A 5633-nucleotide genomic window follows, 5' to 3' on the forward strand; every position below is an offset into this window, starting at 1 on the left:
TTGTAAATTATAATGACTCAGTTATTTATCCAAAGACATTTCTTTATCTATTTCTCTGTTTTATGTTTAATTACTTTTAAAAAAAAAATATACCCTCGCTTTGAAAAACGGGGTGTTACAGATATACTTTTAAAAAATAATAGTATTTTAGTGTAATATATATATATTTTAAAGAAAAATATTTTATACGATTTTACGTGTATATACGTGTACCTAATTAATGTAATACCTTTAGGTGCACTTGACTAATGTTAAGTATGTACGTAGTTATATTTCAATTATTTATAACTATTTTCTATTTTTAGTTATTTTTTTTATAAATAATTATCTTGAGATAGTAGTGATATTGTGTTTGATTTACTTTATTTTTATATACTTGTGATGACATTGTGATTTTATAAATATTTATTAAGATTTAATAATTAATATAAAGTGTTGATGTTATATTTATTTATTTTATAATTTGGACTATTCTCTAATGATGGTAATATTTTAATTTGAGTATTTTAAAAAATAAATATTATTATAGGGATTATTTTAAATATGAGATTTTTGGTTATTAATGTATTTTAAAAGATTAATTATTTTTATTTATAAATAATTATTTTTGAAATAGTAATAATGCTTTATTAATGAAATTGTGTTTTAAAAAAAATAAAATAAAATAAAATAAAACTAGTAAAACCTAAAAGGAGACCAATGGGTTTGATTCATGTATGAACTTGTTAATAAAATAAAACAAACAAAAAATGGAAGGGAGTTGGAATGGCAGCCGCAAAACCAAAGAGGAAATACGACAATAACCCTATCGTTTGACACTGGTGATCGATAACTGTTCCAGAAAACTTTCTTCATTTTCGCCCAATTTTGAGTATGTTATTTCATTCATTTAACTCGTTAATTAAACATAATTTTCCAGATTTTTAACAACCCCATTTCTCTCTAAAATATCCGACTTCTTCGTTTGTAGAATTCATTATTTTGCATCGTTCTCCTTCACCGTAAGTCCGATTTGAGTAAAACCAACGCCAAAACGACCGTGTGAAAAGTGACTATATTATCCATTGATTGGGTTTCTAATTTATGGTAATTTTCTTTGACAGAATTTCTAATTTATTTTTTAGAGTATCTTCTCATAATTCTCTCTTGAGTTTAATACTTGGTCAAACCATAAGCTATAAGTCGGTCACACTAAAATATTATCTCTAGAAAAAACTACACACCAAAAAAATTTACCCACATGATCATGGATTTGTGATCAGTGGTAGAACTTGACTAATATTTATATGGGTGCCAAAATTTTAAATTTTAATTAATAAATTAAACATAATTTTTTTTTTATTATATATGAATTTTTAGTTGCAAGTATGCAATTTAAATGCATAAAAAATTGTAAACACAACAATAACGGTAGAGAAATTAGACTTAGAAGTTGCACAAATTAGAACCAATAGAGTTATAGATGAAACATATCATTTTGATTTGTTTTTTAAAGGTAAAAGTTGAAGCAAAAATATAGTTTATTTGATTAACCTTTTAAAACTCACAAAATTTAAATCAAACTGAACATATTGATTTGGTTCAATTCAATCAGACTAACATTTTTAAAACACTAAATTTTTAAAAGGATAAAAAATATATAAGTACATCACAATTTCTTAAGATAACACTATATATATATAATGTGAAATAAAATATAATAGTTTCTTTTGGACGTCGACACTTGATTTTAAATTAAGTGAAACCATACTTAGATAGATAAAGGTTGAGTTTATTTGGTTTGATCTTAAATTAATTGATTTGATTACATTTTTGTGTTTATTAAATCATTAGTTTAAGTTTTATATATTTGAATGTAACTCACAACATACATATTGAAATTTAGATCAAAAGGTGTATGTATTATGTTATTTAACTCTCTTTTTTTGTGTGTATTTTTTTCATTTCTATTATTATTGTTTTTTAAAATAGTTGGCGACTTTGGCCACCCCTTGTCCCAACAAAGAGCCACCACTGTATGTGATGAAACGCTATTAAAACACACTACAAAAAGAGCTACAAAGAATGATAATAATAAAATTTTACATCTTGTAAGACCCATTGTTTTTAAATCCTAAATTATGCAATTTTAGGGTATTTTGTGTGGAATTTCTTAGGCTGTTAGCCCAGTTTTTGGTATTGAGTGAGTTAAATGCCAAAAATATATTTTTGGAAATTGGATTAAAATTATTTGTCAGAAAATAATTTACTTCCGTTACGAAGGATTTAATACCGGGCAATTTTGTTAAAAATATCTCGGGTTGCTGAAAATTGTACCGGACAATTGAGTTGCGACGAGAGTAGATATTTTTATTAAATTAGACTAAGAGAGGAATGAAATGATGAGGGTAAGAGTTGTTAGATAATTGTTGGTTTTGTTTTAATTATAATATATTAATATATAAATATATATGTATATATTGGTTTAAGTTAAATGAGTATTAAGAATGGGGAATCTCTTAATGTCTTGTTTACTTAATGTTTGTTGTGAAAATCGTTTAAGTTAAATGAGTATTAAGAATGGGGAATCTTTTAATGTCTTGTTTACTTAATGTTTGTTGTGAAAATCGTTTAAGTTAAATGAGTATTAAGAATGGGGAATCTTTTAATGTCTTGTTTACTTAATGTTTGTTGTGAAAATCGTTTAAGTTAAATGAGTATTAAGAATGGGGAATCTTTTAATGTCTTGTTTACTTAATGTTTGTTTTGAAAATCGTTTAAGTTAAATGAGTATTAAGAATGGGGAATCTTTTAATGTCTTGTTTACTTAATGTTTGTTTTGAAAATCGTTTAAGTTAAATGAGTATTAAGAATGGGGAATCTCTTAATGTCTTGTTTACTTAATGTTTGTTTTGAAAATCGTTTAAGTTAAATGAGTATTAAGAATGGGGAATCTCTTAATGTCTTGTTTACTTAATGTTTGTTTTGGAAAATCTTTTAAGTTAAAAGAGTATTAAGAATGGGGAATCTCTTAATGTCTTGTTTACTTAATGTTTGTTTTGGAAAATCTTTTAAGTTAAAAGAGTATTAAGAATGGGGAATCTCTTAATGTCTTGTTTACTTAATGTTTGTTTTGAAAATCGTTTAAGTTAAATGAGTATTAAGAATGGGGAATCTCTTAATGTCTTGTTTACTTAATGTTTGTTTTGAAAATCGTTTAAGTTAAATGAGTATTAAGAATGGGGAATCTCTTAATGTCTTGTTTACTTAATGTTTGTTTTGAAAATCGTTTAAGTTAAATGAGTATTAAGAATGGGGAATCTCTTAATGTCTTGTTTACTTAATGTTTGTTTTGAAAATCGTTTAAGTTAAATGAGTATTAAGAATGGGGAATCTCTTAATGTCTTGTTTACTTAATGTTTGTTTTGGAAAATCGTTTAAGTTAAAAGAGTATTAAGAATGGGGAATCTCTTAATATTTCTGTTTGCTTAATGTTTGTTGTGAAAATCGTTTAAGTTAAATGAGTATTAAAAATGGGGAATCTTTTAATATCTGCATTTGCTTAACGATTGTTGTGGATGGAGTCAGTGTATGCTCATGCATTTCATTTTGGTAAATCGTGCTGACCCGTGATAGGTGGCACCTCGGTAAACAGTACTGACCCGTGATAGGTGGTACGTTTACGATTTACGTTTTTGGTAAATTGTGCTGACCCGTGATAGGTGGCACCTCGGTAAATAGTACTTTGGCCTGTGATAGGCGGTACGTTTACGATTTACACTTTTTCTTTTAGTAAATCGTGCTGACCCGTGATAGGTGGCACATAGGTAAACACTACTGACCCGTGATAGGTGGTACGTTTACGATTTATGCTTTTTAGTAAATCGTGCTGACCCGTGATAGGTGGCACCTCGGTAATTGGTACTTTGGCATGCGATAGACGGTACAATTATGACTTACGTCCCTTCGAGGAGGGTTTTGGTTTGGGATTCCGAGTCCAAGCATTTTGGCATATACGCATCGCATTAGGGTGCTTGGCACGCGAGTCGTGTTTGATTAAAGTTTATGATTGAGTGTTTTGAATTTGAGTTGTCGTGGTAATTGTGTTGAAATTGTTAAGTGTTATGTATTGATTATTATGTGTAAGTGTGATGGATTGTAAAACTACTTCGAAACTCAAGTTGTCGTGGTAAATGTGTTGAAATTGCTAAGTGTTATGCATTGATTATTGTGTGTAAGTGTGATGGATTGCAAACCGGTAGGGTACGAACCGGTAGGATCGTCCTGACTCTCATCTGAGGGCAAAGCCCAGATTTCCACAATAGTTGTAAAGGGTCACCAACCGAAATTAACAGTTAACACATAACATTTAAGTTTTTAAATGCACAAAATAACCTTTCAACTAAGCATGCACCTTAAAAGGATTTTCCATATGCTAAAAGTTCATATCATGCTTGCCAATTAAAAATGAAGTCAAAATAAAGTTCTCAATCCATCAAGTAATACATAACTGACCAAGACATTGATAAATCAATTGAGCAATCTGTTATCTAACTCAAAATAAGAATTTCAACTAAGCCAATCGATTTCTAAATCGATTTCCTGGAGGATTTTAGTGAAATTTGAACTCTGGGCTCAATTCAATCGATTGGGAAATCGATTGAATGAATGACTGAGCCCCGGTATTAATGCCAATCGATTTCCAAATCGATTTTGTCAGTTTTGCTGAGTTCCTGTCTTTCTGCCAATCGATTTCCAAATTGATTTCGTAAAAGGTTTTGAAAAACATATTTATACAATCGATTGGCAAATCGATTGTGTCAAATTAGGGAAGTCTCTGTAACTCATCCAATCGATTGGGAAATCGATTTCCCTGCTTATTCTTCCTAAAATACATAAACTAACTCAATCACATTCCCACACAATTCCAACGCATAACACTTAGCACTTATAACGCAATCACTACAACATCATGAGCTTCAAAATAGTTTTGCAATCAAACATGCCATCACACAATTCCCAAAACATAACACTTAGCACTTATAACACAATCACTACAACATCATGAGCTTCGAAATAGTTTTGCAATCAAACATGCTATCACACCATTCCAAAAAAAACCCTCCGCGAGAGGCGGAAATCGATTTCCCTGCTTATTCTTCCTAAAATACATAAACTAACTCAATCACATTCCCACACAATTCCAACGCATAACACTTAGCACTTATAACGCAATCACTACAACATCATGAGCTTCAAAATAGTTTTGCAATCAAACATGCCATCACACAATTCCCAAAACATAACACTTAGCACTTATAACACAATCACTACAACATCATGAGCTTCGAAATAGTTTTGCAATCAAACATGCTATCACACCATTCCAAAAAAAACCCTCCGCGAGAGGCGTAAATCCTAAACGTACAGTTTCTCACGAACGAACACGAGTGCAGTCTCTCATGGACAAACACCTGTGCAGTCTCTCACGGACAAACACAATTTACCAGGGTGCAGTCTCTCACGGACAAACACCTGTACAGTCTCTCACGGACAAACACAATTTACCAGGGTGTAGTCTCTCACGGACAAACACCTGTGCAGTCTCTCACGGACAAACACAGTTTACCAAGGTAACTCAAATTCAAAACACT

Source organism: Cicer arietinum, chromosome 6, assembly GCF_000331145.2.
Source record: "Cicer arietinum cultivar CDC Frontier isolate Library 1 chromosome 6, Cicar.CDCFrontier_v2.0, whole genome shotgun sequence".
Classification (NCBI taxonomy): domain Eukaryota; kingdom Viridiplantae; phylum Streptophyta; class Magnoliopsida; order Fabales; family Fabaceae; genus Cicer; species Cicer arietinum.